This window comes from Salvelinus fontinalis, unplaced genomic scaffold (genome assembly GCF_029448725.1).
Source record: "Salvelinus fontinalis isolate EN_2023a unplaced genomic scaffold, ASM2944872v1 scaffold_1997, whole genome shotgun sequence".
NCBI classification, from domain to species: Eukaryota; Metazoa; Chordata; class Actinopteri; order Salmoniformes; family Salmonidae; genus Salvelinus; species Salvelinus fontinalis.
In genome coordinates, this window is record NW_026602206.1 from 1 (window position 1) to 22771 (window position 22771).

Sequence of the window (22771 nt, forward strand, 5' to 3'; positions counted from 1 at the left end):
ACATTTTTCAGAATGTAGCGATGTGAACAGACCCTTCCTGACTTGTAGTGATCTTCCATGCGACTTGCACCTGCTGAGGGTCAGTTTACTTGTAGGTCTCTGTGGCGCAGTTGGTTAGTGCGTTAGACTGTTAATCTAAAGGTTGGTGGTTCGAGCCCACCCAAGGACGCTAGCTTTACTTTTCTGCTGTTGTGGAAACACCGTCCTGGACTTACAGTAGGCTAGTTTTTGACCTGCTGTGCTTCCTGTTATCTTATGTGATTGGTGTGTTGTTGAACGTGAAAGATGACAATTTGCTATACCTACTGGTAAAATGGCTGTCAATGTTCTGTAATCTTCTGTTACTCAATAGCTTGATCATTCTGTGGTCTCCAAGGAACATATAATTTATTAATATTAATCCGGCTAGTATTCCAATGTAAAATATGTCAATCTGGCATGAAAAACTTTAGCATTTATATTTATCTCGCTTGAAGGACAATGTTGGTCCAGTGTGTGTGTGTGTGTGATTGTGTGTATATGTGTGCCTGTATGCCATGAAAGTGACTCGCCATTATATCATACTTCCGGGGTCAGTCCCCTAATTATTATGAATGAATTTGACGATTATATATTACATTCTTGAAAATGCAGTGGTTTAAGATATATATTTATCAAATGATATTCGTGATTGTGGCTGAATTTACTCCTGCCAGATGCCTTTTAATAAAATGTTGCGCTGACGAAGATTGCTCGGCATTTTTGCCCTTTTAAGGCCATTCAAAAAGCTAACAAACGTTAGAAAACTACAGGGCTACTTCCTTGAAAATGTTGTGGCACTTTCGTTGCACCTTGACACAACCATTGGAACAAAGTGTTGTTGTGTCGTAAACTCCATGTACAGTTGGATGAGATCACGGATGGCCAGAGGTCAACTGTCAGGGTCAAATACACCACAAGTCTCTGTTGTGCAATTGGTTAGCGCGTTAGACTGTTAAGCTAAAGGTTGGTGGTTTGAGCCGACTCAGGGATGAGAGTTTTCAGTTTGTAGTGCTCCATGAAGCGACATCCTGGACTTGAATTGAGATTCCCTGTGACTTTGGCTGGCTGAGGGTCAATTCCACCACAAGCTTCTGTAGCGCAATCTGTTACCGCGTGGACTGTCAATCTAAAGGGTGGTGCTTTGACCCCATCCAGGGATGACATTTTTCAGAATGTAGCGATGTGAACAGACCCTTCCTGACTTGTAGTGATCTTCCATGCGACTTGCACCTGCTGAGGGTCAATGTAATTGTAGGTCTCTGTGGCGCAATTGGTTAGCGCGTTAGACTGTTAATCTAAAGGTTGGTGGTTCGAGCCCACCCAGGGATGCTTTCTTTACATTTCTGCTGTTGTGGAAACACCGTCCTGGACTTACAGTAGGCTAGTTTTTGACCTGCTGTGCCTCCTGTTATCTTATGTGATTGGTGTGTTGTTGAACGTGAAAGATGACAATTTGCTATACCTACTGGTAAAATGGCTGTCAATGTTCTGTAATCTTCTGTTACTCAATAGCTTGATTATTCTGTGGTCTCCAAGGAACATATCATTTATTAATATTAATCCGGCTAGCATTCCAATGTAAAATATGTCAATCTGGCATGAAAAACTTTAGCACTTATATTTATCTCGCTTGAAGGACAATGTTGGTCCAGTGTGTGTGTGTGATTGTGTGTATATGTGTGCCTGTATGCCATGAAAGTGACTCGCCATTATATCATACTTCCGGGGTCAGTCCCCTAATTATTATGAATGAATTTGACGATTATATATTACATTCTTGAAAATGCAGTGGTTTAAGATATATATTTATCAAATGATATTCGTGATTGTGGCTGAATTTACTCCTGCCAGATGCCTTTTAATAAAATGTTGCGCTGACGAAGATTGCTCGGCATTTTTGCCCTTTTAAGGCCATTCAAAAAGCTAACAAACGTTAGAAAACTACAGGGCTACTTCCTTGAAAATGTTGTGGCACTTTCGTTGCACCTTGACACAACCATTGGAACAAAGTGTTGTTGTGTCGTAAACTCCATGTACAGTTGGATGAGATCACGGATGGCCAGAGGTCAACTGTCAGGGTCAAATACACCACAAGTCTCTGTTGTGCAATTGGTTAGCGCGTTAGACTGTTAAGCTAAAGGTTGGTGGTTTGAGCCGACTCAGGGATGAGAGTTTTCAGTTTGTAGTGCTCCATGAAGCGACATCCTGGACTTGAATTGAGATTCCCTGTGACTTTGGCTGGCTGAGGGTCAATTCCACCACAAGCTTCTGTAGCGCAATCTGTTACCGCGTGGACTGTCAATCTAAAGGGTGGTGCTTTGACCCCATCCAGGGATGACATTTTTCAGAATGTAGCGATGTGAACAGACCCTTCCTGACTTGTAGTGATCTTCCATGCGACTTGCACCTGCTGAGGGTCAATGTAATTGTAGGTGTCTGTGGCGCAATTGGTTAGCGCGTTAGACTGTTAATCTAAAGGTTGGTGGTTCGAGCCCACCCAGGGACGCTTTCTTTACATTTCTGCTGTTGTGGAAACACCGTCCTGGACTTACAGTAGGCTAGTTTTTGACCTGCTGTGCCTCCTGTTATCTTATGTGATTGGTGTGTTGTTGAACGTGAAAGATGACAATTTGCTATACCTACTGGTAAAATGGCTGTCAATGTTCTGTAATCTTCTGTTACTCAATAGCTTGATTATTCTGTGGTCTCCAAGGAACATATCATTTATTAATATTAATCCGGCTAGCATTCCAATGTAAAATATGTCAATCTGGCATGAAAAACTTTAGCACTTATATTTATCTCGCTTGAAGGACAATGTTGGTCCAGTGTGTGTGTGTGATTGTGTGTATATGTGTGCCTGTATGCCATGAAAGTGACTCGCCATTATATCATACTTCCGGGGTCAGTCCCCTAATTATTATGAATGAATTTGACGATTATATATTACATTCTTGAAAATGCAGTGGTTTAAGATATATATTTATCAAATGATATTCGTGATTGTGGCTGAATTTACTCCTGCCAGATGCCTTTTAATAAAATGTTGCGCTGACGAAGATTGCTCGGCATTTTTGCCCTTTTAAGGCCATTCAAAAAGCTAACAAACGTTAGAAAACTACAGGGCTACTTCCTTGAAAATGTTGTGGCACTTTCGTTGCACCTTGACACAACCATTGGAACAAAGTGTTGTTGTGTCGTAAACTCCATGTACAGTTGGATGAGATCACGGATGGCCAGAGGTCAACTGTCAGGGTCAAATACACCACAAGTCTCTGTTGTGCAATTGGTTAGCGCGTTAGACTGTTAAGCTAAAGGTTGGTGGTTTGAGCCGACTCAGGGATGAGAGTTTTCAGTTTGTAGTGCTCCATGAAGCGACATCCTGGACTTGAATTGAGATTCCCTGTGACTTTGGCTGGCTGAGGGTCAATTCCACCACAAGCTTCTGTAGCGCAATCTGTTACCGCGTGGACTGTCAATCTAAAGGGTGGTGCTTTGACCCCATCCAGGGATGACATTTTTCAGAATGTAGCGATGTGAACAGACCCTTCCTGACTTGTAGTGATCTTCCATGCGACTTGCACCTGCTGAGGGTCAATGTAATTGTAGGTGTCTGTGGCGCAATTGGTTAGCGCGTTAGACTGTTAATCTAAAGGTTGGTGGTTCGAGCCCACCCAGGGACGCTTTCTTTACATTTCTGCTGTTGTGGAAACACCGTCCTGGACTTACAGTAGGCTAGTTTTTGACCTGCTGTGCCTCCTGTTATCTTATGTGATTGGTGTGTTGTTGAACGTGAAAGATGACAATTTGCTATACCTACTGGTAAAATGGCTGTCAATGTTCTGTAATCTTCTGTTACTCAATAGCTTGATTATTCTGTGGTCTCCAAGGAACATATAATTTATTAATATTAATCCGGCTAGCATTCCAATGTAAAATATGTCAATCTGGCATGAAAAACTTTAGCATTTATATTTATCTCGCTTGAAGGACAATGTTGGTCCAGTGTGTGTGTGTGATTGTGTGTATATGTGTGCCTGTATGCCATGAAAGTGACTCGCCATTATATCATACTTCCGGGGTCAGTCCCCTAATTATTATGAATGAATTTGACGATTATATATTACATTCTTGAAAATGCAGTGGTTTAAGATATATATTTATCAAATGATATTCGTGATTGTGGCTGAATTTACTCCTGCCAGATGCCTTTTAATAAAATGTTGCGCTGACGAAGATTGCTCGGCATTTTTGCCCTTTTAAGGCCATTCAAAAAGCTAACAAACGTTAGAAAACTACAGGGCTACTTCCTTGAAAATGTTGTGGCACTTTCGTTGCACCTTGACACAACCATTGGAACAAAGTGTTGTTGTGTCGTAAACTCCATGTACAGTTGGATGAGATCACGGATGGCCAGAGGTCAACTGTCAGGGTCAAATACACCACAAGTCTCTGTTGTGCAATTGGTTAGCGCGTTAGACTGTTAAGCTAAAGGTTGGTGGTTTGAGCCGACCCAGGGATGAGAGTTTTCAGTTTGTAGTGCTCCATGAAGCGACATCCTGGACTTGAATTGAGATTCCCTGTGACTTTGGCTGACTGAGGGTCAATTCCACCACAAGCTTCTGTAGCGCAATCTGTTACCGCGTGGACTGTCAATCTAAAGGGTGGTGCTTTGACACCATCCAGGGATGACATTTTTCAGAATGTAGCGATGTGAACAGACCCTTCCTGACTTGTAGTGATCTTCCATGCGACTTGCACCTGCTGAGGGTCAATGTAATTGTAGGTCTCTGTGGCGCAATTGGTTAGCGCGTTAGACTGTTAATCTAAAGGTTGGTGGTTCGAGCCCACCCAGGGACGCTAGCTTTACATTTCTGCTGTTGTGGAAACAATGTCCTGGACTTACAGTAGGCTAGTTTTTGACCTGCTGTGCTTCCTGTTATCTTATGTGATTGGTGTGTTGTTGAACGTGAAAGATGACAATTTGCTATACCTACTGGTAAAATGGCTGTCAATGTTCTGTAATCTTCTGTTACTCAATAGCTTGATCATTCTGTGGTCTCCAAGGAACATATCATTTATTAATATTAATCCGGCTAGTATTCCAATGTAAAATATGTCAATCTGGCATGAAAAACTTTAGCATTTATATTTATCTCGCTTGAAGGACAATGTTGGTCCAGTGTGTGTGTGTGTGTGATTGTGTGTATATGTGTGCCTGTATGCCATGAAAGTGACTCGCCATTATATCATACTTCCGGGGTCAGTCCCCTAATTATTATGAATGAATTTGACGATTATATATTACATTCTTGAAAATGCAGTGGTTTAAGATATATATTTATCAAATGATATTCGTGATTGTGGCTGAATTTACTCCTGCCAGATGCCTTTTAATAAAATGTTGCGCTGACGAAGATTGCTCGGCATTTTTTCCCTTTTAAGGCCATTCAAAAAGCTAACAAACGTTAGAAAACTACAGGGCTACTTCCTTGAAAATGTTGTGGCACTTTCGTTGCACCTTGACACAACCATTGGAACAAAGTGTTGTTGTGTCGTAAACTCCATGTACAGTTGGATGAGATCACGGATGGCCAGAGGTCAACTGTCAGGGTCAAATACACCACAAGTCTCTGTTGTGCAATTGGTTAGCGCGTTAGACTGTTAAGCTAAAGGTTGGTGGTTTGAGCCGACCCAGGGATGAGAGTTTTCAGTTTGTAGTGCTCCATGAAGCGACATCCTGGACTTGAATTGAGATTCCCTGTGACTTTGGCTGGCTGAGGGTCAATTCCACCACAAGCTTCTGTAGCGCAATCTGTTACCGCGTGGACTGTCAATCTAAAGGGTGGTGCTTTGACACCATCCAGGGATGACATTTTTCAGAATGTAGCGATGTGAACAGACCCTTCCTGACTTGTAGTGATCTTCCATGCGACTTGCACCTGCTGAGGGTCAATGTAATTGTAGGTCTCTGTGGCGCAATTGGTTAGCGCGTTAGACTGTTAATCTAAAGGTTGGTGGTTTGAGCCCACCCAGGGACGCTAGCTTTACATTTCTGCTGTTGTGGAAACACCGTCCTGGACTTACAGTAGGCTAGTTTTTGACCTGCTGTGCCTCCTGTTATCTTATGTGATTGGTGTGTTGTTGAACGTGAAAGATGACAATTTGCTATACCTACTGGTAAAATGGCTGTCAATGTTCTGTAATCTTCTGTTACTCAATAGCTTGATCATTCTGTGGTCTCCAAGGAACATATCATTTATTAATATTAATCCGGCTAGTATTCCAATGTAAAATATGTCAATCTGGCATGAAAAACTTTAGCATTTATATTTATCTCGCTTGAAGGACAATGTTGGTCCAGTGTGTGTGTGTGTGTGATTGTGTGTATATGTGTGCCTGTATGCCATGAAAGTGACTCGCCATTATATCATACTTCCGGGGTCAGTCCCCTAATTATTATGAATGAATTTGACGATTATATATTACATTCTTGAAAATGCAGTGGTTTAAGATATATATTTATCAAATGATATTCGTGATTGTGGCTGAATTTACTCCTGCCAGATGCCTTTTAATAAAATGTTGCGCTGACGAAGATTGCTCGGCATTTTTGCCCTTTTAAGGCCATTCAAAAAGCTAACAAACGTTAGAAAACTACAGGGCTACTTCCTTGAAAATGTTGTGGCACTTTCGTTGCACCTTGACACAACCATTGGAACAAAGTGTTGTTGTGTCGTAAACTCCATGTACAGTTGGATGAGATCACGGATGGCCAGAGGTCAACTGTCAGGGTCAAATACACCACAAGTCTCTGTTGTGCAATTGGTTAGCGCGTTAGACTGTTAAGCTAAAGGTTGGTGGTTTGAGCCGACCCAGGGATGAGAGTTTTCAGTTTGTAGTGCTCCATGAAGCGACATCCTGGACTTGAATTGAGATTCCCTGTGACTTTGGCTGGCTGAGGGTCAATTCCACCACAAGCTTCTGTAGCGCAATCTGTTACCGCGTGGACTGTCAATCTAAAGGGTGGTGCTTTGACACCATCCAGGGATGACATTTTTCAGAATGTAGCGATGTGAACAGACCCTTCCTGACTTGTAGTGATCTTCCATGCGACTTGCACCTGCTGAGGGTCAATGTAATTGTAGGTCTCTGTGGCGCAATTGGTTAGCGCGTTAGACTGTTAATCTAAAGGTTGGTGGTTCGAGGCCACCCAGGGACGCTAGCTTTACATTTCTGCTGTTGTGGAAACACCGTCCTGGACTTACAGTAGGCTAGTTTTTGACCTGCTGTGCCTCCTGTTATCTTATGTGATTGGTGTGTTGTTGAACGTGAAAGATGACAATTTGCTATACCTACTGGTAAAATGGCTGTCAATGTTCTGTAATCTTCTGTTACTCAATAGCTTGATAATTCTGTGGTCTCCAAGGAACATATCATTTATTAATATTAATCCGGCTAGTATTCCAATGTAAAATATGTCAATCTGGCATGAAAAACTTTAGCATTTATATTTATCTCGCTTGAAGGACAATGTTGGTCCAGTGTGTGTGTGTGTGATTGTGTGTATATGTGTGCCTGTATGCCATGAAAGTGACTCGCCATTATATCATACTTCCGGGGTCAGTCCCCTAATTATTATGAATGAATTTGACGATTATATATTACATTCTTGAAAATGCAGTGGTTTAAGATATATATTTATCAAATGATATTCGTGATTGTGGCTGAATTTACTCCTGCCAGATGCCTTTTAATAAAATGTTGCGCTGACGAAGATTGCTCTGCATTTTTGCCCTTTTAAGGCCATTCAAAAAGCTAACAAACGTTAGAAAACTACAGGGCTACTTCCTTGAAAATGTTGTGGCACTTTCGTTGCACCTTGACACAACCATTGGAACAAAGTGTTGTTGTGTCGTAAACTCCATGTACAGTTGGATGAGATCACGGATGGCCAGAGGTCAACTGTCAGGGTCAAATACACCACAAGTCTCTGTTGTGCAATTGGTTAGCGCGTTAGACTGTTAAGCTAAAGGTTGGTGGTTTGAGCCGACCCAGGGATGAGAGTTTTCAGTTTGTAGTGCTCCATGAAGCGACATCCTGGACTTGAATTGAGATTCCCTGTGACTTTGGCTGGCTGAGGGTCAATTCCACCACAAGCTTCTGTAGCGCAATCTGTTACCGCGTGGACTGTCAATCTAAAGGGTGGTGCTTTGACACCATCCAGGGATGACATTTTTCAGAATGTAGCGATGTGAACAGACCCTTCCTGACTTGTAGTGATCTTCCATGCGACTTGCACCTGCTGAGGGACAATGTAATTGCAGGTCTCTGTGGCGCAATTGGTTAGCGCGTTAGACTGTTAATCTAAAGGTTGGTGGTTCGAGCCCACCCAGGAACGCTAGCTTAACATTTCTGCTGTTGTGGAAACACCGTCCTGGACTTACAGTAGGCTAGTTTTTGACCTGCTGTGCCTCCTGTTATCTTATGTGATTGGTGTGTTGTTGAACGTGAAAGATGACAATTTGCTATACCTACTGGTAAAATGGCTGTCAATGTTCTGTAATCTTCTGTTACTCAATAGCTTGATCATTCTGTGGTCTCCAAGGAACATATCATTTATTAATATTAATCCGGCTAGTATTCCAATGTAAAATATGTCAATCTGGCATGAAAAACTTTAGCATTTATATTTATCTCGCTTGAAGGACAATGTTGGTCCAGTGTGTGTGTGTGTGATTGTGTGTATATGTGTGCCTGTATGCCATGAAAGTGACTCGCCATTATATCATACTTCCGGGGTCAGTCCCCTAATTATTATGAATGAATTTGACGATTATATATTACATTCTTGAAAATGCAGTGGTTTAAGATATATATTTATCAAATGATATTCGTGATTGTGGCTGAATTTACTCCTGCCAGATGCCTTTTAATAAAATGTTGCGCTGACGAAGATTGCTCGGCATTTTTGCCCTTTTAAGGCCATTCAAAAAGCTAACAAACGTTAGAAAACTACAGGGCTACTTCCTTGAAAATGTTGTGGCACTTTCGTTGCACCTTGACACAACCATTGGAACAAAGTGTTGTTGTGTCGTAAACTCCATGTACAGTTGGATGAGATCACGGATGGCCAGAGGTCAACTGTCAGGGTCAAATACACCACAAGTCTCTGTTGTGCAATTGGTTAGCGCGTTAGACTGTTAAGCTAAAGGTTGGTGGTTTGAGCCGACCCAGGGATGAGAGTTTTCAGTTTGTAGTGCTCCATGAAGCGACATCCTGGACTTGAATTGAGATTCCCTGTGACTTTGGCTGGCTGAGGGTCAATTCCACCACAAGCTTCTGTAGCGCAATCTGTTACCGCGTGGACTGTCAATCTAAAGGGTGGTGCTTTGACACCATCCAGGGATGACATTTTTCAGAATGTAGCGATGTGAACAGACCCTTCCTGACTTGTAGTGATCTTCCATGCGACTTGCACCTGCTGAGGGTCAATGTAATTGTAGGTCTCTGTGGCGCAATTGGTTAGCGCGTTAGACTGTTAATCTAAAGGTTGGTGGTTCTTGGCCACCCAGGGACGCTAGCTTTACATTTCTGCTGTTGTGGAAACACCGTCCTGGACTTACAGTAGGCTAGTTTTTGACCTGCTGTGCCTCCTGTTATCTTATGTGATTGGTGTGTTGTTGAACGTGAAAGATGACAATTTGCTATACCTACTGGTAAAATGGCTGTCAATGTTCTGTAATCTTCTGTTACTCAATAGCTTGATAATTCTGTGGTCTCCAAGGAACATATCATTTATTAATATTAATCCGGCTAGTATTCCAATGTAAAATATGTCAATCTGGCATGAAAAACTTTAGCATTTATATTTATCTCGCTTGAAGGACAATGTTGGTCCAGTGTGTGTGTGTGTGATTGTGTGTATATGTGTGCCTGTATGCCATGAAAGTGACTCGCCATTATATCATACTTCCGGGGTCAGTCCCCTAATTATTATGAATGAATTTGACGATTATATATTACATTCTTGAAAATGCAGTGGTTTAAGATATATATTTATCAAATGATATTCGTGATTGTGGCTGAATTTACTCCTGCCAGATGCCTTTTAATAAAATGTTGCGCTGACGAAGATTGCTCTGCATTTTTGCCCTTTTAAGGCCATTCAAAAAGCTAACAAACGTTAGAAAACTACAGGGCTACTACCTTGAAAATGTTGTGGCACTTTCGTTGCACCTTGACACAACCATTGGAACAAAGTGTTGTTGTGTCGTAAACTCCATGTACAGTTGGATGAGATCACGGATGGCCAGAGGTCAACTGTCAGGGTCAAATACACCACAAGTCTCTGTTGTGCAATTGGTTAGCGCGTTAGACTGTTAAGCTAAAGGTTGGTGGTTTGAGCCGACCCAGGGATGAGAGTTTTCAGTTTGTAGTGCTCCATGAAGCGACATCCTGGACTTGAATTGAGATTCCCTGTGACTTTGGCTGGCTGAGGGTCAATTCCACCACAAGCTTCTGTAGCGCAATCTGTTACCGCGTGGACTGTCAATCTAAAGGGTGGTGCTTTGACACCATCCAGGGATGACATTTTTCAGAATGTAGCGATGTGAACAGACCCTTCCTGACTTGTAGTGATCTTCCATGCGACTTGCACCTGCTGAGGGACAATGTAATTGCAGGTCTCTGTGGCGCAATTGGTTAGCGCGTTAGACTGTTAATCTAAAGGTTGGTGGTTCGAGCCCACCCAGGAACGCTAGCTTAACATTTCTGCTGTTGTGGAAACACCGTCCTGGACTTACAGAAGGCTAGTTTTTGACCTGCTGTGCCTCCTGTTATCTTATGTGATTGGTGTGTTGTTGAACGTGAAAGATGACAATTTGCTATACCTACTGGTAAAATGGCTGTCAATGTTCTGTAATCTTCTGTTACTCAATAGCTTGATCATTCTGTGGTCTCCAAGGAACATATCATTTATTAATATTAATCCGGCTAGTATTCCAATGTAAAATATGTCAATCTGGCATGAAAAACTTTAGCATTTATATTTATCTCGCTTGAAGGACAATGTTGGTCCAGTGTGTGTGTGTGTGATTGTGTGTATATGTGTGCCTGTATGACATGAAAGTGACTCGCCATTATATCATACTTCCGGGGTCAGTCCCCTAATTATTATGAATGAATTTGACGATTATATATTACATTCTTGAAAATGCAGTGGTTTAAGATATATATTTATCAAATGATATTCGTGATTGTGGCTGAATTTACTCCTGCCAGATGCCTTTTAATAAAATGTTGCGCTGACGAAGATTGCTCTGCATTTTTGCCCTTTTAAGGCCATTCAAAAAGCTAACAAACGTTAGAAAACTACAGGGCTACTTCCTTGAAAATGTTGTGGCACTTTCGTTGCACCTTGACACAACCATTGGAACAAAGTGTTGTTGTGTCGTAAACTCCATGTACAGTTGGATGAGATCACGGATGGCCAGAGGTCAACTGTCAGGGTCAAATACACCACAAGTCTCTGTTGTGCAATTGGTTAGCGCGTTAGACTGTTAAGCTAAAGGTTGGTGGTTTGAGCCGACCCAGGGATGAGAGTTTTCAGTTTGTAGTGCTCCATGAAGCGACATCCTGGACTTGAATTGAGATTCCCTGTGACTTTGGCTGGCTGAGGGTCAATTCCACCACAAGCTTCTGTAGCGCAATCTGTTACCGCGTGGACTGTCAATCTAAAGGGTGGTGCTTTGACACCATCCAGGGATGACATTTTTCAGAATGTAGCGATGTGAACAGACCCTTCCTGACTTGTAGTGATCTTCCATGCGACTTGCACCTGCTGAGGGACAATGTAATTGCAGGTGTCTGTGGCGCAATTGGTTAGCGCGTTAGACTGATAACCTAAAGGTTGGTGGTTCGAGCCCACCCAGGGACGCTAGCTTAACATTTCTGCTGTTGTGGAAACACCGTCCTGGACTTACAGTAGGCTAGTTTTTGACCTGCTGTGCCTCCTGTTATCTTATGTGATTGGTGTGTTGTTGAACGTGAAAGATGACAATTTGCTATACCTACTGGTAAATGGCTGTCAATGTTCTGTCATCTTCTGTTACTCAATAGCTTGATCATTCTGTGGTCTCCAAGGAACATATCATTTATTAATATTAATCCGGCTAGTATTCCAATGTAAAATATGTCAATCTGGCATGAAAAACTTTAGCATTTATATTTATCTCGCTTGAAGGACAATGTTGGTCCAGTGTGTGTGTGTGTGTGATTGTGTGTATATGTGTGCCTGTATGCCATGAAAGTGACTCGCCATTATATCATACTTCCGGGGTCAGTCCCCTAATTATTATGAATGAATTTGACGATTATATATTACATTCTTGAAAATGCAGTGGTTTAAGATATATATTTATCAAATGATATTCGTGATTGTGGCTGAATTTACTCCTGCCAGATGCCTTTTAATAAAATGTTGCGCTGACGAAGATTGCTCGGCATTTTTGCCCTTTTAAGGCCATTCAAAAAGCTAACAAACGTTAGAAAACTACAGGGCTACTTCCTTGAAAATGTTGTGGCACTTTCGTTGCACCTTGACACAACCATTGGAACAAAGTGTTGTTGTGTCGTAAACTCCATGTACAGTTGGATGAGATCACGGATGGCCAGAGGTCAACTGTCAGGGTCAAATACACCACAAGTCTCTGTTGTGCAATTGGTTAGCGCGTTAGACTGTTAAGCTAAAGGTTGGTGGTTTGAGCCGACCCAGGGATGAGAGTTTTCAGTTTGTAGTGCTCCATGAAGCGACATCCTGGACTTGAATTGAGATTCCCTGTGACTTTGGCTGGCTGAGGGTCAATTCCATCACAAGCTTCTGTAGCGCAATCTGTTACCGCGTGGACTGTCAATCTAAAGGGTGGTGCTTTGACACCATCCAGGGATGACATTTTTCAGAATGTAGCGATGTGAACAGACCCTTCCTGACTTGTAGTGATCTTCCATGCGACTTGCACCTGCTGAGGGTCAATGTAATTGTAGTTCTCTGTGGCGCAATTGGTTAGCGCGTTAGACTGTTAATCTAAAGGTTGGTGGTTCGAGCCCACCCAGAGACGCTAGCTTTACATTTCTGCTGTTGTGGAAACACCGTCCTGGACTTACAGTAGGCTAGTTTTTGACCTGCTGTGCCTCCTGTTATCTTATGTGATTGGTGTGTTGTTGAACGTGAAAGATGAAAATTTGCTATACCTACTGGTAAAATGGCTGTCAATGTTCTTTAATCTTCTGTTACTCAATAGCTTGATCATTCTGTGGTCTCCAAGGAACATATCATTTATTAATATTAATCCGGCTAGTATTCCAATGTAAAATATGTCAATCTGGAATGAAAAACTTTAGCATTTATATTTATCTCCCTTGAAGGACAATGTTGGTCCAGTGTGTGTGTGTGTGATTGTGTGTATATGTGTGCCTGTATGCCATGAAAGTGACTCGCCATTATATCATACTTCCGGGGTCAGTCCCCTAATTATTATGAATGAATTTGACGATTATATATTACATTCTTGAAAATGCAGTGGTTTAAGATATATATTTATCAAATGATATTCGTGATTGTGGCTGAATTTACTCCTGCCAGATGCCTTTTAATAAAATGTTGCGCTGACGAAGATTGCTCGGCATTTTTGCCCTTTTAAGGCCATTCAAAAAGCTAACAAACGTTAGAAAACTACAGGGCTACTTCCTTGAAAATGTTGTGGCACTTTCGTTGCACCTTGACACAACCATTGGAACAAAGTGTTGTTGTGTCGTAAACTCCATGTACAGTTGGATGAGATCACGGATGGCCAGAGGTCAACTGTCAGGGTCAAATACACCACAAGTCTCTGTTGTGCAATTGGTTAGCGCGTTAGACTGTTAAGCTAAAGGTTGGTGGTTTGAGCCGACCCAGGGATGAGAGTTTTCAGTTTGTAGTGCTCCATGAAGCGACATCCTGGACTTGAATTGAGATTCCCTGTGACTTTGGCTGGCTGAGGGTCAATTCCACCACAAGCTTCTGTAGCGCAATCTGTTACCGCGTGGACTGTCAATCTAAAGGGTGGTGCTTTGACACCATCCAGGGATGACATTTTTCAGAATGTAGCGATGTGAACAGACCCTTCCTGACTTGTAGTGATCTTCCATGCGACTTGCACCTGCTGAGGGTCAATGTAATTGTAGTTCTCTGTGGCGCAATTGGTTAGCGCGTTAGACTGTTAATCTAAAGGTTGGTGGTTCGAGCCCACCCAGGGACGCTAGCTTTACATTTCTGCTGTTGTGGAAACACCGTCCTGGACTTACATTAGGCTAGTTTTTGACCTGCTGTGCCTCCTGTTATCTTATGTGATTGGTGTGTTGTTGAACGTGAAAGATGAAAATTTGCTATACCTACTGGTAAAATTGCTGTCAATGTTCTGTAATCTTCTGTTACTCAATAGCTTGATCATTCTGTGGTCTCCAAGGAACATATCATTTATTAATATTAATCCGGCTAGTATTCCAATGTAAAATATGTCAATCTGGCATGAAAAACTTTAGCATTTATATTTATCTCGCTTGAAGGACAATGTTGGTCCAGTGTGTGTGTGTGTGATTGTGTGTATATGTGTGCCTGTATGCCATGAAAGTGACTCGCCATTATATCATACTTCCGGGGTCAGTCCCCTAATTATTATGAATGAATTTGACGATTATATATTACATTCTTGAAAATGCAGTGGTTTAAGATATATATTTATCAAATGATATTCGTGATTGTGGCTGAATTTACTCCTGCCAGATGCCTTTTAATAAAATGTTGCGCTGACGAAGATTGCTCGGCATTTTTGCCCTTTTAAGGCCATTCAAAAAGCTAACAAACGTTAGAAAACTACAGGGCTACTTCCTTGAAAATGTTGTGGCACTTTCGTTGCACCTTGACACAACCATTGGAACAAAGTGTTGTTGTGTCGTAAACTCCATGTACAGTTGGATGAGATCACGGATGGCCAGAGGTCAACTGTCAGGGTCAAATACACCACAAGTCTCTGTTGTGCAATTGGTTAGCGCGTTAGACTGTTAAGCTAAAGGTTGGTGGTTTGAGCCGACCCAGGGATGAGAGTTTTCAGTTTGTAGTGCTCCATGAAGCGACATCCTGGACTTGAATTGAGATTCCCTGTGACTTTGGCTGGCTGAGGGTCAATTCCACCACAAGCTTCTGTAGCGCAATCTGTTACCGCGTGGACTGTCAATCTAAAGGGTGGTGCTTTGACACCATCCAGGGATGACATTTTTCAGAATGTAGCGATGTGAACAGACCCTTCCTGACTTGTAGTGATCTTCCATGCGACTTGCACCTGCTGAGGGTCAATGTAATTGTAGTTCTCTGTGGCGCAATTGGTTAGCGCGTTAGACTGTTAATCTAAAGGTTGGTGGTTCGAGCCCACCCAGGGACGCTAGCTTTACATTTCTGCTGTTGTGGAAACACCGTCCTGCACTTACAGTAGGCTAGTTTTTGACCTGCTGTGCCTCCTGTTATCTTATGTGATTGGTGTGTTGTTGAACGTGAAAGATGACAATTTGCTATACCTACTGGTAAAATGGCTGTCAATGTTCTGTGATCTTCTGTTACTCAATAGCTTGATCATTCTGTGGTCTCCAAGGAACATATCATTTATTAATATTAATCCGGCTAGTATTCCAATGTAAAATATGTCAATCTGGCATGAAAAACTTTAGCATTTATATTTATCTCGCTTGAAGGACAATGTTGGTCCAGTGTGTGTGTGTGTGTGATTGTGTGTATATGTGTGCCTGTATGCCATGAAAGTGACTCGCCATTATATCATACTTCCGGGGTCAGTGCCCTAATTATTATGAATGAATTTGACGATTATATATTACATTCTTGAAAATGCAGTGGTTTAAGATATATATTTATCAAATGATATTCGTGATTGTGGCTGAATTTACTCCTGCCAGATGCCTTTTAATAAAATGTTGCGCTGACGAAGATTGCTCGGCATTTTTGCCCTTTTAAGGCCATTCAAAAAGCTAACAAACGTTAGAAAACTACAGCGCTACTTCCTTGAAAATGTTGTGGCACTTTCGTTGCACCTTGACACAACCATTGGAACAAAGTGTTGTTGTGTCGTAAACTCCATGTACAGTTGGATGAGATCACGGATGGCCAGAGGTCAACTGTCAGGGTCAAATACACCACAAGTCTCTGTTGTGCAATTGGTTAGCGCGTTAGACTGTTAAGCTAAAGGTTGGTGGTTTGAGCCGACCCAGGGATGAGAGTTTTCAGTTTGTAGTGCTCCATGAAGCGACATCCTGGACTTGAATTGAGATTCCCTGTGACTTTGGCTGGCTGAGGGTCAATTCCACCACAAGCTTCTGTAGCGCAATCTGTTACCGCGTGGACTGTCAATCTAAAGGGTGGTGCTTTGACACCATCCAGGGATGACATTTTTCAGAATGTAGCGATGTGAACAGACCCTTCCTGACTTGTAGTGATCTTCCATGCGACTTGCACCTGCTGAGGGTCAATGTAATTGTAGGTCTCTGTGGCACAATTGGTTAGCGCGTTAGACTGTTAATCTAAAGGTTGGTGGTTCGAGCCCACCCAGAGACGCTAATTAACATTTCTGCTCTTGTGGAAACACCGTCCTGGACTTACAGTAGGCTAGTTTTTGACCTGCTGTGCCTCCTGTTATCTTATGTGATTGGTGTGTTGTTGAACGTGAAAGATGACAATTTGCTATACCTACTGGTAAAATGGCTGTCAATGTTCTGTGATCTTCTGTTACTCAATAGCTTGATCATTCTGTGGTCTCCAAGGAACATATCATTTATTAATATTAATCCGGCTAGTATTCCAATGTAAAATATGTCAATCTGGCATGAAAAACTTTAGCATTTATATTTATCTCGCTTGAAGGACAATGTTGGTCCAGTGTGTGTGTGTGTGTGTGATTGTGTGTATATGTGTGCCTGTATGCCATGAAAGTGACTCGCCATTATATCATACTTCCGGGGTCAGTCCCCTAATTATTATGAATGAATTTGACGATTATATATTACATTCTTGAAAATGCAGTGGTTTAAGATATATATTTATCAAATGATATTCGTGATTGTGGCTGAATTTACTCCTGCCAGATGCCTTTTAATAAAATGTTGCGCTGACGAAGATTGCTCGGCATTTTTGCCCTTTTAAGGCCATTCAAAAAGCTAACAAACGTTAGAAAACTACAGGGCTACTTCCTTGAAAATGTTGTGGCACTTTCGTTGCACCTTGACACAACCATTGGAACAAAGTGTTGTTGTGTCGTAAACTCCATGTACAGTTGGATGAGATCACGGATGGCCAGAGGTCAACTGTCAGGGTCAAATACACCACAAGTCTCTGTTGTGCAATTGGTTAGCGCGTTAGACTGTTAAGCTAAAGGTTGGTGGTTTGAGCCCACCCAGGGATGAGAGTTTTCAGTTTGTAGTGCTCCATGAAGCGACATCCTGGACTTGAATTGAGATTCCCTGTGACTTTGGCTGGCTGAGGGTCAATTCCACCACAAGCTTCTGTAGCGCAATCTGTTACCGCGTGGACTGTCAATCTAAAGGGTGGTGCTTTGACACCATCCAGGGATGACATTTTTCAGAATGTAGCGATGTGAACAGACCCTTCCTGACTTGTAGTGATCTTCCATGCGACTTGCACCTGCTGAGGGTCAATGTAATTGTAGGTCTCTGTGGCGCAATTGGTTAGCGCGTTAGACTGTTAATCTAAAGGTTGGTGGTTTGAGCCCACCCAGGGACGCCAGCTTTACATTTCTGCTCTTGTGGAAACACCGTCCTGGACTTACAGTAGGCTAGTTTTTGACCTGCTGTGCCTCCTGTTATCTTATGTGATTGGTGTGTTGTTGAACGTGAAAGATGACAATTTGCTATACCTACTGGTAAAATGGCTGTCAATGTTCTGTGATCTTCTGTTACTCAATAGCTTGATCATTCTGTGGTCTCCAAGGAACATATCATTTATTAATATTAATCCGGCTAGTATTCCAATGTAAAATATGTCAATCTGGCATGAAAAACTTTAGCATTTATATTTATCTCGCTTGAAGGACAATGTTGGTCCAGTGTGTGTGTGTGTGTGTGATTGTGTGTATATGTGTGCCTGTATGCCATGAAAGTGACTCGCCATTATATCATACTTCCGGGGTCAGTCCCCTAATTATTATGAATGAATTTGACGATTATATATTACATTCTTGAAAATGCAGTGGTTTAAGATATATATTTATCAAATGATATTCGTGATTGTGGCTGAATTTACTCCTGCCAGATGCCTTTTAATAAAATGTTGCGCTGACGAAGATTGCTCGGCATTTTTGCCCTTTTAAGGCCATTCAAAAAGCTAACAAACGTTAGAAAACTACAGGGCTACTTCCTTGAAAATGTTGTGGCACTTTCGTTGCACCTTGACACAACCATTGGAACAAAGTGTTGTTGTGTCGTAAACTCCATGTACAGTTGGATGAGATCACGGATGGCCAGAGGTCAACTGTCAGGGTCAAATACACCACAAGTCTCTGTTGTGCAATTGGTTAGCGCGTTAGACTGTTAAGCTAAAGGTTGGTGGTTTGAGCCGACCCAGGGATGAGAGTTTTCAGTTTGTAGTGCTCCATGAAGCGACATCCTGGACTTGAATTGAGATTCCCTGTGACTTTGGCTGGCTGAGGGTCAATTCCACCACAAGCTTCTGTAGCGCAATCTGTTACCGCGTGGACTGTCAATCTAAAGGGTGGTGCTTTGACACCATCCAGGGATGACATTTTTCAGAATGTAGCGATGTGAACAGACCCTTCCTGACTTGTAGTGATCTTCCATGCGACTTGCACCTGCTGAGGGTCAATGTAATTGTAGTTCTCTGTGGCGCAATTGGTTAGCGCGTTAGACTGTTAATCTAAAGGTTGGTGGTTCGAGCCCACCCAGGGACGCTAGCTTTACATTTCTGCTGTTGTGGAAACACCGTCCTGCACTTACAGTAGGCTAGTTTTTGACCTGCTGTGCCTCCTGTTATCTTATGTGATTGGTGTGTTGTTGAACGTGAAAGATGACAATTTGCTATACCTACTGGTAAAATGGCTGTCAATGTTCTGTGATCTTCTGTTACTCAATAGCTTGATCATTCTGTGGTCTCCAAGGAACATATCATTTATTAATATTAATCCGGCTAGTATTCCAATGTAAAATATGTCAATCTGGCATGAAAAACTTTAGCATTTATATTTATCTCGCTTGAAGGACAATGTTGGTCCAGTGTGTGTGTGTGTGTGATTGTGTGTATATGTGTGCCTGTATGCCATGAAAGTGACTCGCCATTATATCATACTTCCGGGGTCAGTGCCCTAATTATTATGAATGAATTTGACGATTATATATTACATTCTTGAAAATGCAGTGGTTTAAGATATATATTTATCAAATGATATTCGTGATTGTGGCTGAATTTACTCCTGCCAGATGCCTTTTAATAAAATGTTGCGCTGACGAAGATTGCTCGGCATTTTTGCCCTTTTAAGGCCATTCAAAAAGCTAACAAACGTTAGAAAACTACAGCGCTACTTCCTTGAAAATGTTGTGTCACTTTCGTTGCACCTTGACACAACCATTGGAACAAAGTGTTGTTGTGTCGTAAACTCCATGTACAGTTGGATGAGATCACGGATGGCCAGAGGTCAACTGTCAGGGTCAAATACACCACAAGTCTCTGTTGTGCAATTGGTTAGCGCGTTAGACTGTTAAGCTAAAGGTTGGTGGTTTGAGCCGACCCAGGGATGAGAGTTTTCAGTTTGTAGTGCTCCATGAAGCGACATCCTGGACTTGAATTGAGATTCCCTGTGACTTTGGCTGGCTGAGGGTCAATTCCACCACAAGCTTCTGTAGCGCAATCTGTTACCGCGTGGACTGTCAATCTAAAGGGTGGTGCTTTGACACCATCCAGGGATGACATTTTTCAGAATGTAGCGATGTGAACAGACCCTTCCTGACTTGTAGTGATCTTCCATGCGACTTGCACCTGCTGAGGGTCAATGTAATTGTAGGTCTCTGTGGCACAATTGGTTAGCGCGTTAGACTGTTAATCTAAAGGTTGGTGGTTCGAGCCCACCCAGAGACGCTAATTAACATTTCTGCTCTTGTGGAAACACCGTCCTGGACTTACAGTAGGCTAGTTTTTGACCTGCTGTGCCTCCTGTTATCTTATGTGATTGGTGTGTTGTTGAACGTGAAAGATGACAATTTGCTATACCTACTGGTAAAATGGCTGTCAATGTTCTGTGATCTTCTGTTACTCAATAGCTTGATCATTCTGTGGTCTCCAAGGAACATATCATTTATTAATATTAATCCGGCTAGTATTCCAATGTAAAATATGTCAATCTGGCATGAAAAACTTTAGCATTTATATTTATCTCGCTTGAAGGACAATGTTGGTCCAGTGTGTGTGTGTGTGTGTGATTGTGTGTATATGTGTGCCTGTATGCCATGAAAGTGACTCGCCATTATATCATACTTCCGGGGTCAGTCCCCTAATTATTATGAATGAATTTGACGATTATATATTACATTCTTGAAAATGCAGTGGTTTAAGATATATATTTATCAAATGATATTCGTGATTGTGGCTGAATTTACTCCTGCCAGATGCCTTTTAATAAAATGTTGCGCTGACGAAGATTGCTCGGCATTTTTGCCCTTTTAAGGCCATTCAAAAAGCTAACAAACGTTAGAAAACTACAGGGCTACTTCCTTGAAAATGTTGTGGCACTTTCGTTGCACCTTGACACAACCATTGGAACAAAGTGTTGTTGTGTCGTAAACTCCATGTACAGTTGGATGAGATCACGGATGGCCAGAGGTCAACTGTCAGGGTCAAATACACCACAAGTCTCTGTTGTGCAATTGGTTAGCGCGTTAGACTGTTAAGCTAAAGGTTGGTGGTTTGAGCCCACCCAGGGATGAGAGTTTTCAGTTTGTAGTGCTCCATGAAGCGACATCCTGGACTTGAATTGAGATTCCCTGTGACTTTGGCTGGCTGAGGGTCAATTCCACCACAAGCTTCTGTAGCGCAATCTGTTACCGCGTGGACTGTCAATCTAAAGGGTGGTGCTTTGACACCATCCAGGGATGACATTTTTCAGAATGTAGCGATGTGAACAGACCCTTCCTGACTTGTAGTGATCTTCCATGCGACTTGCACCTGCTGAGGGTCAATGTAATTGTAGGTCTCTGTGGCGCAATTGGTTAGCGCGTTAGACTGTTAATCTAAAGGTTGGTGGTTTGAGCCCACCCAGGGACGCCAGCTTTACATTTCTGCTCTTGTGGAAACACCGTCCTGGACTTACAGTAGGCTAGTTTTTGACCTGCTGTGCCTCCTGTTATCTTATGTGATTGGTGTGTTGTTGAACGTGAAAGATGACAATTTGCTATACCTACTGGTAAAATGGCTGTCAATGTTCTGTGATCTTCTGTTACTCAATAGCTTGATCATTCTGTGGTCTCCAAGGAACATATCATTTATTAATATTAATCCGGCTAGTATTCCAATGTAAAATATGTCAATCTGGCATGAAAAACTTTAGCATTTATATTTATCTCGCTTGAAGGACAATGTTGGTCCAGTGTGTGTGTGTGTGTGTGATTGTGTGTATATGTGTGCCTGTATGCCATGAAAGTGACTCGCCATTATATCATACTTCCGGGGTCAGTCCCCTAATTATTATGAATGAATTTGACGATTATATATTACATTCTTGAAAATGCAGTGGTTTAAGATATATATTTATCAAATGATATTCGTGATTGTGGCTGAATTTACTCCTGCCAGATGCCTTTTAATAAAATGTTGCGCTGACGAAGATTGCTCGGCATTTTTGCCCTTTTAAGGCCATTCAAAAAGCTAACAAACGTTAGAAAACTACAGGGCTACATCCTTGAAAATGTTGTGGCACTTTCGTTGCACCTTGACACAACCATTGGAACAAAGTGTTGTTGTGTCGTAAACTCCATGTACAGTTGGATGAGATCACGGATGGCCAGAGGTCAACTGTCAGGGTCAAATACACCACAAGTCTCTGTTGTGCAATTGGTTAGCGCGTTAGACTGTTAAGCTAAAGGTTGGTGGTTTGAGCCGACCCAGGGATGAGAGTTTTCAGTTTGTAGTGCTCCATGAAGCGACATCCTGGACTTGAATTGAGATTCCCTGTGACTTTGGCTGGCTGAGGCTCAATTCCACCACAAGCTTCTGTAGCGCAATCTGTTACCGCGTGGACTGTCAATCTAAAGGGTGGTGCTTTGACACCATCAAGGGATGACATTTTTCAGAATGTAGCGATGTGAACAGACCCTTCCTGACTTGTAGTGATCTTCCATGCGACTTGCACCTGCTGAGGGTCAATGTAATTGTAGGTCTCTGTGGCGCAATTGGTTAGCGCGTTAGACTGTTAATCTAAAGGTTGGTGGTTCGAGCCCACCCAGGGACGCAAATTAACATTTCTGCTGTTGTGGAAACACCGTCCTGGACTTACAATAGGCTAGTTTTTGACCTGCTGTGCCTCCTGTTATCTTATGTGATTGGTGTGTTGTTGAACGTGAAAGATGACAATTTGCTATACCTACTGGTAAAATGGCTGTCAATGTTCTGTAATCTTCTGTTACTCAATTG

The 22771-nt window shown here is 42.1% G+C and overlaps 20 non-coding genes across 20 annotated transcripts; all 20 read left to right on the forward strand.

The window, feature by feature from the left end:
• The first annotated feature begins 95 nt into the window (after window positions 1-95).
• trnan-guu (transfer RNA asparagine (anticodon GUU)) lies at window positions 96-169 on the forward strand. The gene has a single exon. It is a non-coding gene; the product is annotated as a tRNA-Asn (tRNA).
• A 1107-nt stretch (window positions 170-1276) lies between these two features.
• trnan-guu (transfer RNA asparagine (anticodon GUU)) lies at window positions 1277-1350 on the forward strand. The gene has a single exon. It is a non-coding gene; the product is annotated as a tRNA-Asn (tRNA).
• A 1103-nt stretch (window positions 1351-2453) lies between these two features.
• On the forward strand, window positions 2454-2527 carry trnan-guu (transfer RNA asparagine (anticodon GUU)). Its single transcript has one exon. It is a non-coding gene; the product is annotated as a tRNA-Asn (tRNA).
• A 1103-nt stretch (window positions 2528-3630) lies between these two features.
• On the forward strand, window positions 3631-3704 carry trnan-guu (transfer RNA asparagine (anticodon GUU)). Its single transcript has one exon. It is a non-coding gene; the product is annotated as a tRNA-Asn (tRNA).
• Window positions 3705-4807: 1103 nt separating this feature from the next.
• trnan-guu (transfer RNA asparagine (anticodon GUU)) lies at window positions 4808-4881 on the forward strand. The gene has a single exon. It is a non-coding gene; the product is annotated as a tRNA-Asn (tRNA).
• Window positions 4882-5988: 1107 nt separating this feature from the next.
• trnan-guu (transfer RNA asparagine (anticodon GUU)) lies at window positions 5989-6062 on the forward strand. The gene has a single exon. It is a non-coding gene; the product is annotated as a tRNA-Asn (tRNA).
• A 1107-nt stretch (window positions 6063-7169) lies between these two features.
• On the forward strand, window positions 7170-7243 carry trnan-guu (transfer RNA asparagine (anticodon GUU)). The gene has a single exon. It is a non-coding gene; the product is annotated as a tRNA-Asn (tRNA).
• Window positions 7244-8348: 1105 nt separating this feature from the next.
• On the forward strand, window positions 8349-8422 carry trnan-guu (transfer RNA asparagine (anticodon GUU)). The gene has a single exon. It is a non-coding gene; the product is annotated as a tRNA-Asn (tRNA).
• A 1105-nt stretch (window positions 8423-9527) lies between these two features.
• Window positions 9528-9601, forward strand: trnan-guu (transfer RNA asparagine (anticodon GUU)). The gene has a single exon. It is a non-coding gene; the product is annotated as a tRNA-Asn (tRNA).
• A 1105-nt stretch (window positions 9602-10706) lies between these two features.
• On the forward strand, window positions 10707-10780 carry trnan-guu (transfer RNA asparagine (anticodon GUU)). Its single transcript has one exon. It is a non-coding gene; the product is annotated as a tRNA-Asn (tRNA).
• A 1105-nt stretch (window positions 10781-11885) lies between these two features.
• On the forward strand, window positions 11886-11959 carry trnai-gau (transfer RNA isoleucine (anticodon GAU)). The gene has a single exon. It is a non-coding gene; the product is annotated as a tRNA-Ile (tRNA).
• A 1105-nt stretch (window positions 11960-13064) lies between these two features.
• Window positions 13065-13139, forward strand: trnan-guu (transfer RNA asparagine (anticodon GUU)). Its single transcript has one exon. It is a non-coding gene; the product is annotated as a tRNA-Asn (tRNA).
• A 1104-nt stretch (window positions 13140-14243) lies between these two features.
• trnan-guu (transfer RNA asparagine (anticodon GUU)) lies at window positions 14244-14318 on the forward strand. The gene has a single exon. It is a non-coding gene; the product is annotated as a tRNA-Asn (tRNA).
• A 1104-nt stretch (window positions 14319-15422) lies between these two features.
• On the forward strand, window positions 15423-15497 carry trnan-guu (transfer RNA asparagine (anticodon GUU)). The gene has a single exon. It is a non-coding gene; the product is annotated as a tRNA-Asn (tRNA).
• A 1107-nt stretch (window positions 15498-16604) lies between these two features.
• On the forward strand, window positions 16605-16678 carry trnan-guu (transfer RNA asparagine (anticodon GUU)). The gene has a single exon. It is a non-coding gene; the product is annotated as a tRNA-Asn (tRNA).
• A 1108-nt stretch (window positions 16679-17786) lies between these two features.
• trnan-guu (transfer RNA asparagine (anticodon GUU)) lies at window positions 17787-17860 on the forward strand. Its single transcript has one exon. It is a non-coding gene; the product is annotated as a tRNA-Asn (tRNA).
• A 1108-nt stretch (window positions 17861-18968) lies between these two features.
• trnan-guu (transfer RNA asparagine (anticodon GUU)) lies at window positions 18969-19043 on the forward strand. The gene has a single exon. It is a non-coding gene; the product is annotated as a tRNA-Asn (tRNA).
• A 1107-nt stretch (window positions 19044-20150) lies between these two features.
• On the forward strand, window positions 20151-20224 carry trnan-guu (transfer RNA asparagine (anticodon GUU)). Its single transcript has one exon. It is a non-coding gene; the product is annotated as a tRNA-Asn (tRNA).
• A 1108-nt stretch (window positions 20225-21332) lies between these two features.
• Window positions 21333-21406, forward strand: trnan-guu (transfer RNA asparagine (anticodon GUU)). The gene has a single exon. It is a non-coding gene; the product is annotated as a tRNA-Asn (tRNA).
• Window positions 21407-22515: 1109 nt separating this feature from the next.
• Window positions 22516-22589, forward strand: trnan-guu (transfer RNA asparagine (anticodon GUU)). Its single transcript has one exon. It is a non-coding gene; the product is annotated as a tRNA-Asn (tRNA).
• The last annotated feature ends 182 nt before the right edge of the window (window positions 22590-22771 follow it).